The 10,000-nt window shown below is 41.9% G+C and overlaps 1 non-coding gene across 1 annotated transcript; it reads left to right on the forward strand.

Moving 5' to 3' along the window:
• Positions 1-3,847: 3,847 nt before the first annotated feature.
• Positions 3,848-3,966, forward strand: LOC123688439. Its single transcript, XR_006749961.1, has one exon. It is a non-coding gene; the product is annotated as a 5S ribosomal RNA (ribosomal RNA).
• The last annotated feature ends 6,034 nt before the right edge of the window (positions 3,967-10,000 follow it).

A 10,000-nucleotide genomic window follows, 5' to 3' on the forward strand; every position in this document is an offset into this window, starting at 1 on the left:
GAGCTCTATTTGCATGTATTAGCTCTAGAATTACCACAGTTATCCAAGTAAATGTGGGTACGATCTAAGGAACCATAACTGATTTAATGAGCCTTTCGCGGTTTCACCTTAATTTGGCTTGTACTGAGACATGCATGGCTTAATCTTTGAGACAAGCATATGACTACTGGCAGGATCAACCAGGGAACTGCGTGCTTATACGATCGGTCCACGAGATTGCCGGTATGGCCAAACCCGTTCGCCTCTCGTCATGTGGCACTAGCCATGTCGATTGACTTCGACTAGCGCCGCACATCAGTAAGTGCAAGTCCTCGACGAAACGACGTAACAGCCCCCAGTCAGCATGAGACTCAAGCTATATATACATCATCATCATCTCGGACAAAACACCGATCAAAAATGAGAAAGTTTCTAGAAACAATCCCTCGCCAAGGCGTCCATATATAATACGAACCCCCGGCTATCAACTAATTTCTTATACACATTCCATCTCGACCCTTCGCTATACATGTGAATATAACGACACGGTGATTCGAGATTCAACAATATTTGTCGCTCGGAACGAATTGAGTGGTTGCAAATTTTTTGTGAACATAACCCGCAACGGGCAGAGGATCACGATTTTAAGGTTGGTCGCTTAAAGGCCATTCGACTACAAAGAGACGAAGCGGACCGCGACCTCGCTGCATGAGGTTGACGAAAGCGACCCAAGATGCGAAAGCCGAAACCAACACACCTTGCCAGTACCCAAACGCCGAGGTCGGATTCGGGTCTACCACTTACCAACTGAATATCATCCTAAAAAGAACTCCAAACAGTCTAGGACAGGACCCATTCTCCACCCCTTCTATATATGTCAGGAGAACCCCGGATTCCCCTCCAGACACGATTTAGCAAACTTTTCCCGATCGATCCGACCCACCGAGGCCGTTTCGACCGTTCGCCGCGCCTACTAGAGCTGATTTCTTCGGACTCCGATCAGAAAATCCGCCGATGCATGTCGTTAACACCTAGTCCGCCTCGTCCGATCGATCGAGGCCGTTTCGACCGTTCGCCGCGCCTACTAGAGCTGATTTCTTCGGACTCCGATCAGAAAATCCGCCGATGCATGTCGTTAACACCTAGTCCGCCTCGTCCGATCGATCTAGGCCGTCTCGATCCACCCATCGCGCATCGAAAGTCGCATCTCTCGAACTCCGATCCGGAAATCGGCCGATGCATCACGTTAACTATTTCTTATATATCTAATATAATATACATCGAGACGGTAAGAATTCTTTTAATCGAAGATATACATATACTTCTCATCAATATCCAAAAGCTTATCGAAAAATAAATTACTCAACTTTTACGTGAAGAATCGTTCACCCAAACCTTATCCCCTATATATGTCAGGAGAACCCAAGGTTCCCCTCCAGACACGATTTAGCAAACTTTTCCCGATCGATCCGACCCACCGAGGCCGTCTCGACCGTCCGCTGCGCCTACTAGGGCCGATTTCTTCGGACTCCGATCAGAAAATATACCGATGCATGTCGTTAACACCTAGTCCGCCTCGTCCGATCTATCTAAACAGTCTCGACGCACCCAACACTCTTTCAAAGTCGGATTACTCGGACTCAATCTGAAAATGGACCGATGCATGACGTCAACACTTAGCCCGCCTCGTCTGATCGATCTAAGCCATCTCGACCCACCCAACACGCCTTCCAAGTCGGATCACTCGGACTTCGATCTGAAAATCTCCGGACTCATTTTTATGAATATCCCCAGTCAGTAAGAACGTTATTTCGCCAATATATACCAACAATAAACCATATTCCAATAGCTGAACCAAAAATATAATTCCCGATCCAAACGTTCTGCATCGCCCAACGCGACCACCTTCCCTATATATGTCAGGAGAGCACAGGGTTCCCCTCCAGACAACACTTACGCTCTATCCCCGACTCTCGGTCGATCGATAGGCCAGGTCAGCGGTGTCTGTTTCGGCCGAAGCTCGGACTTTGGTCAAAATGTTCCGATACAAAATTTGAACCAAGATAGATACAGATATGATTCCTTCTTAAATATACGTTGATTATCGAACAGAATATGGTAAATATTTTGCGATGACCGAGGATTTCATGAATTTTTTTTTTTTTCGAAAAAATTTTCTGTTATCGGAATTTCCTCAAATTTCATTTGGTTGCCTACTAATGCATATTAAAAACGATAATCAACAATCAGAATCATTATTTATCATTTATTTCAATTTTTATAATGAAAAACGTTCACGTCCTTTCGCGCCTCTCGATCGTCGTTTACGTGATGCATCGGTCAGCCCTAGTTTACGTGGTGCATCGGTAAGATCGAGTTCACGTTCTGCATCGGTAAGATCCAGTTCACGTGGTGCATCGGTAAGATCGAGATTACGTGGTGCATCGGTAAGATCGAGTTTACGTGGTGCATCGGTAAGATCCAATTCACGTTCTGCATCGGTAAGATCCAGTTCACGTGGTGCATCGGTGAGATCGAGTTTACGTTCTGCATCGGTGTGATCTAGTTTACGTTGTGCATCGGTAAGATCGAGATTACGTGAAGCATCGGTATGATCGAGTTTACGTTCTGCATCGGTCTGGACTTAGAGATATATTTTCGACGTGAAAATGTTCCGATACAACTTTTGAACCAGGATAGTTAGAGAGATGATTTTTTCTGGGATGTACGTTGATTGGGGAATGGATTGTGGAAAATAACTTGCCATGACCGAGGTGTTCTCGAATTTTTTTTTTTTTTCGAAAAATATTTTCTGATTTTGGATTTTACTCAAATTTGATTTCGTTGCCTTCTAATGTGTTCTAAAAGAGTAAATCAGTAATCAGAATCGAAAAATATTTTTCGGATTTTTTTTTTTTTGAAAAAAAATTTTCTGATTTTGGAATTTCCTCAAATTTGATTTGGTTGCCTTCTAATGTGTTTTTAAAGCGTAAATCAGTAATCAGAATCAATATTCATTGTCGACTTTAATTTTTATAAGGAAAAATGTTCACGTCCTTAAACGCCTCCCCATCATTAGCCCGAGTCCAAGTCGATGTCAGTCCCGAGCGGACGGTGTCAGATACTACCTATCGCCCCGGTCTGGACTTGGCGAGGTATTTCGACGTGAAATGTTCCGATACAACTTTTGAACCAGGATAGTTAGAGAGATGATTTCTTCTATGTTGTACGTTGATTGTGGAATGGATTGTGGGAAATAACTTGCCATGACCCAGGTGTTCTTGAATTTTTTTTTTTTTCGAAAAAAATTTTCTGATCTTGAAATTTCCTCAAATCTGATTGCGTTGCCTTCTAATGTGTTCTAAAAGAGTAAATCAGTAATCAGAATCAATATTCATTGTCGACTTTAATTTTTATAAGGAAAAATGTTCACGTCCTTAAACGCCTCTCCATCGTTACCCCGACTCCAAGACGATGTTAGACCGGAGCGGACGGTGTCAGATGCGACCGATCTCCCCGGTCTGGACTTAGCGAGATATTCCGACGTGAAATGTTCCGATACAAAAATTTAACTGTGATAGTTAGAGAGATGGTTCCTTTTGTGATGTACGTTGATTGTGTAATAGAATATGGAAATAAACTTGAGATGACCGAGGTCTTCTGGGATTTTTTTTTTTTTTCGAAAAATATTTTTCGATTTCGGAAATCCCTCAAATTTCATTGAGATATGTCCTAATGTGTTCTTAAAGCTTAAATCAACAATCAGAATTAATATCCAAAAGTTATTTCATTTTTTATGAGGAAAAACGTTCACGTCCTTTCCGCTCCCAAAAAGTGAGATATCATAGAAAATATCGCAATATATGTTGTTTACGGCCATACCACGCTGAAATTGCCAGTTCTCGTCAGAACACTGAAGCCAAGCAGCGTCGGGCGCGGTTAGTACTTGGATGGGTGACCGCTTGGGAACACCGCGTGCTGTAAGCTTTTTTTTTACGTTCTGCATCGGTCTGCCGAGATAACGTGGTGCATCGGTATGATCGAGTTTACGTTCTGCATCGGTAAGATCGAGATTACGTGATGCATCGGTAAGATTGAGATTACGTGGTGCATCGGTAAGATCGAGATTACGTGGTGCATCGGTAAGATCGAGTTTACGTGGTGCATCGGTAAGATCCAATTCACGTTCTGCATCGGTAAGATCCAGTTCACGTGGTGCATCGGTGAGATTGAGATTACGTGGTGCATCGGTAAGATCGAGTTTACGTGGTGCATCGGTAAGATCCAATTCACGTTCTGCATCGGTAAGATCCAGTTCACGTGGTGCATCGGTAAGATTGAGATTACGTGGTGCATCGGTAAGATCGAGTTTACGTGGTGCATCGGTAAGATCCAATTCACGTTCTGCATCGGTAAGATCCAGTTCACGTGGTGCATCGGTAAGATTGAGATTACGTGGTGCATCGGTAAGATCGAGTTTACGTGGTGCATCGGTAAGATCCAATTCACGTTCTGCATCGGTAAGATCCAGTTCACGTGGTGCATCGGTAAGATGGAGATTACGTGGTGCATCGGTAAGATCGAGATTACGTGGTGCATCGGTAAGATCTACTTTACGTTCTGCATCGGTCTGCCCTTGTTTACGTGGTGCATCGGTAAGATCGAGATTACGTGAAGCATCGGTATGATCGAGTTTACGTTCTGCATCGGTCTGCCCGATATTACGTGGTGCATCGGTTCAGCCCTAGTTTACGTTGTGCATCGGTCTGGACTTAGAGATATATTTTCGACGTGAAAATGTTCCGATACAACTTTTGAACCAGGATAGTTAGAGAGATGATTTTTTCTGTGATGTACGTCGATTGGGGAATGGATTGTGGAAAATAACTTGCCATGACCGAGGGGTCCTCGAATTTTTTTTTTTTTCGAAAAAAATTTTCTGATTGTGGAATTTTCTCAAATTTGATTTGGTTGCCTCCTAATGTGTTCTAAAAGAGTAAATCAGTAATAGGAATCGAAAAATATTTTTCGGATTTTTTTTTTTTTCGAAAAAAATTTTCTGATCGTGGAATTTCCTCAAATTCGATTTGGTTGCCTTCTAATGTGTTTTTAAAGCGTAAATCAGTAATCAGAATCAATATTCATTGTCGACTTTAATTTTTATAAGGAAAAATGTTCACGTCCTTAAACGCCTCCCCATCATCAGCCCGAGTCCAAGTCGATGTCAGTCCCGAGCGGACGGTGTCAGATACTACCTATCGCCGAGGTCTGGACTTGGCGAGATATTACGACGTGAAATGTTCCGATACAACTTTTGAACCAGGATAGTTAGAGAGATGATTTCTTCTATGTTGTACGTTGATTGTGGAATGAAATACGGAAAATAACTCGCCATGACCGAGGTGATTACGATTTTTTTTTTTTTTTCGAAAAAAATTTTCTGATCGTGGAATTTTCTCAAATTTGATTTGGTTGCCTCCTTATATGTTCTAATAGCGATAATCAACAATCAGAATCAAAATCCATGATCGGGTTTGATTTTTATAAGGAAAAATGTTCACGTCCTTTTTTTCAACCCCGACTCATTGACGATGTTAGAACCGAGCCGGCGGTGTCAGATACGACCGATCGCCCCGGTCCCGATCGTCATTTACGTTGTGCATCGGTCTGCCCGAGATTACGTGGTGCATCGGTATGATCGAGTTTACGTGGTGCATCGGTAAGATCCAATTCACGTTCTGCATCGGTAAGATCCAGTTCACGTGGTGCATCGGTAAGATTGAGATTACGTGGTGCATCGGTAAGATCGAGTTTACGTGGTGCATCGGTAAGATCCAATTCACGTTCTGCATCGGTAAGATCCAGTTCACGTGGTGCATCGGTAAGATGGAGATTACGTGGTGCATCGGTAAGATCGAGATTACGTGGTGCATCGGTAAGATCTACTTTACGTTCTGCATCGGTCTGCCCTTGTTTACGTGGTGCATCGGTAAGATCGAGATTACGTGAAGCATCGGTATGATCGAGTTTACGTTCTGCATCGGTCTGCCCGATATTACGTGGTGCATCGGTTCAGCCCTAGTTTACGTTGTGCATCGGTCTGGACTTAGAGATATATTTTCGACGTGAAAATGTTCCGATACAACTTTTGAACCAGGATAGTTAGAGAGATGATTTTTTCTGTGATGTACGTCGATTGGGGAATGGATTGTGGAAAATAACTTGCCATGACCGAGGTGTCCTCGAATTTTTTTTTTTTTCGAAAAAAATTTTCTGATTGTGGAATTTTCTCAAATTTGATTTGGTTGCCTCCTAATGTGTTCTAAAAGAGTAAATCAGTAATAGGAATCGAAAAATATTTTTCGGATTTTTTTTTTTTTCGAAAAAAATTTTCTGATCGTGGAATTTCCTCAAATTCGATTTGGTTGCCTTCTAATGTGTTTTTAAAGCGTAAATCAGTAATCAGAATCAATATTCATTGTCGACTTTAATTTTTATAAGGAAAAATGTTCACGTCCTTAAACGCCTCCCCATCATCAGCCCGAGTCCAAGTCGATGTCAGTCCCGAGCGGACGGTGTCAGATACTACCTATCGCCGAGGTCTGGACTTGGCGAGATATTACGACGTGAAATGTTCCGATACAACTTTTGAACCAGGATAGTTAGAGAGATGATTTCTTCTATGTTGTACGTTGATTGTGGAATGAAATACGGAAAATAACTCGCCATGACCGAGGTGATTACGATTTTTTTTTTTTTTTCGAAAAAAATTTTCTGATCGTGGAATTTTCTCAAATTTGATTTGGTTGCCTCCTTATATGTTCTAATAGCGATAATCAACAATCAGAATCAAAATCCATGATCGGGTTTGATTTTTATAAGGAAAAATGTTCACGTCCTTTTTTTCAACCCCGACTCATTGACGATGTTAGAACCGAGCCGGCGGTGTCAGATACGACCGATCGCCCCGGTCCCGATCGTCATTTACGTTGTGCATCGGTCTGCCCGAGATTACGTGGTGCATCGGTATGATCGAGTTTACGTGGTGCATCGGTAAGATCCAATTCACGTTCTGCATCGGTAAGATCCAGTTCACGTGGTGCATCGGTAAGATGGAGATTACGTGGTGCATCGGTAAGATCGAGATTACGTGGTGCATCGGTAAGATCTACTTTACGTTCTGCATCGGTCTGCCCTTGTTTACGTGGTGCATCGGTAAGATCGAGATTACGTGAAGCATCGGTATGATCGAGTTTACGTTCTGCATCGGTCTGCCCGATATTACGTGGTGCATCGGTTCAGCCCTAGTTTACGTTGTGCATCGGTCTGGACTTAGAGATATATTTTCGACGTGAAAATGTTCCGATACAACTTTTGAACCAGGATAGTTAGAGAGATGATTTTTTCTGTGATGTACGTCGATTGGGGAATGGATTGTGGAAAATAACTTGCCATGACCGAGGTGTCCTCGAATTTTTTTTTTTTTCGAAAAAAATTTTCTGATTGTGGAATTTTCTCAAATTTGATTTGGTTGCCTCCTAATGTGTTCTAAAAGAGTAAATCAGTAATAGGAATCGAAAAATATTTTTCGGATTTTTTTTTTTTTCGAAAAAAATTTTCTGATCGTGGAATTTCCTCAAATTCGATTTGGTTGCCTTCTAATGTGTTTTTAAAGCGTAAATCAGTAATCAGAATCAATATTCATTGTCGACTTTAATTTTTATAAGGAAAAATGTTCACGTCCTTAAACGCCTCCCCATCATCAGCCCGAGTCCAAGTCGATGTCAGTCCCGAGCGGACGGTGTCAGATACTACCTATCGCCGAGGTCTGGACTTGGCGAGATATTACGACGTGAAATGTTCCGATACAACTTTTGAACCAGGATAGTTAGAGAGATGATTTCTTCTATGTTGTACGTTGATTGTGGAATGAAATACGGAAAATAACTCGCCATGACCGAGGTGATTACGATTTTTTTTTTTTTTTCGAAAAAAATTTTCTGATCGTGGAATTTTCTCAAATTTGATTTGGTTGCCTCCTTATATGTTCTAATAGCGATAATCAACAATCAGAATCAAAATCCATGATCGGGTTTGATTTTTATAAGGAAAAATGTTCACGTCCTTTTTTTCAACCCCGACTCATTGACGATGTTAGAACCGAGCCGGCGGTGTCAGATACGACCGATCGCCCCGGTCCCGATCGTCATTCACGTTGTGCATCGGTCTGCCCGAGATTACGTGGTGCATCGGTATGATCGAGTTTACGTGGTGCATCGGTAAGATCCAATTCACGTTCTGCATCGGTAAGATCCAGTTCACGTGGTGCATCGGTAAGATGGAGATTACGTGGTGCATCGGTAAGATCGAGATTACGGGGTGCATCGGTAAGATCTACTTTACGTTCTGCATCGGTCTGCCCTTGTTTACGTGGTGCATCGGTAAGATCGAGATTACGTGAAGCATCGGTATGATCGAGTTTACGTTCTGCATCGGTCTGCCCGATATTACGTGGTGCATCGGTTCAGCCCTAGTTTACGTTGTGCATCGGTCTGGACTTAGAGATATATTTTCGACGTGAAAATGTTCCGATACAACTTTTGAACCAGGATAGTTAGAGAGATGATTTTTTCTGTGATGTACGTCGATTGGGGAATGGATTGTGGAAAATAACTTGCCATGACCGAGGTGTCCTCGAATTTTTTTTTTTTTCGAAAAAAATTTTCTGATTGTGGAATTTTCTCAAATTTGATTTGGTTGCCTCCTAATGTGTTCTAAAAGAGTAAATCAGTAATAGGAATCGAAAAATATTTTTCGGATTTTTTTTTTTTTCGAAAAAAATTTTCTGATCGTGGAATTTCCTCAAATTCGATTTGGTTGCCTTCTAATGTGTTTTTAAAGCGTAAATCAGTAATCAGAATCAATATTCATTGTCGACTTTAATTTTTATAAGGAAAAATGTTCACGTCCTTAAACGCCTCCCCATCATCAGCCCGAGTCCAAGTCGATGTCAGTCCCGAGCGGACGGTGTCAGATACTACCTATCGCCGAGGTCTGGACTTGGCGAGATATTACGACGTGAAATGTTCCGATACAACTTTTGAACCAGGATAGTTAGAGAGATGATTTCTTCTATGTTGTACGTTGATTGTGGAATGAAATACGGAAAATAACTCGCCATGACCGAGGTGATTACGATTTTTTTTTTTTTTCGAAAAAAATTTTCTGATCGTGGAATTTTCTCAAATTTGATTTGGTTGCCTCCTTATATGTTCTAATAGCGATAATCAACAATCAGAATCAAAATCCATGATCGGGTTTGATTTTTATAAGGAAAAATGTTCACGTCCTTTTTTTCAACCCCGACTCATTGACGATGTTAGAACCGAGCCGGCGGTGTCAGATACGACCGATCGCCCCGGTCCCGATCGTCATTTACGTTGTGCATCGGTCTGCCCGAGATTACGTGGTGCATCGGTCTGGACTTAGAGATATATTTTCGACGTGAAAATGTTCCGATACAACTTTTGAACCAGGATAGTTAGAGAGATGATTTTTTCTGTGATGTACGTCGATTGGGGAATGGATTGTGGAAAATAACTTGCCATGACCGAGGTGTCCTCGAATTTTTTTTTTTTTTTCGAAAAAAATTTTCTGATCGTGGAATTTTCTCAAATTTGATTTGGTTGCCTCCTAATGTGTTCTAATAGCGATAATCAACAATCAGAATCAAAATCCATGGTCGGGTTTGGTTTTTATAAGGAATAATGTTCACGTCCTTTTTTTCAACCCCGACTCATTGACGATGTTAGAACCGAGCCGGCGGTGTCAGATACGACCGATCGCCCCGGTCCCGATCGTCATTTACGTTGTGCATCGGTCTGCCCGAGATTACGTGGTGCATCGGTCTGGACTTAGAGATATATTTTCGACGTGAAAATGTTCCGATACAACTTTTGAACCAGGATAGTTAGAGAGATGATTTTTTCTGGGATGTACGTTGATTGGGGAATGGATTGTG

The sequence above is a fragment of the Harmonia axyridis genome, chromosome X (genome assembly GCF_914767665.1).
Source record: "Harmonia axyridis chromosome X, icHarAxyr1.1, whole genome shotgun sequence".
Lineage (NCBI taxonomy): Eukaryota > Metazoa > Arthropoda > Insecta > Coleoptera > Coccinellidae > Harmonia > Harmonia axyridis.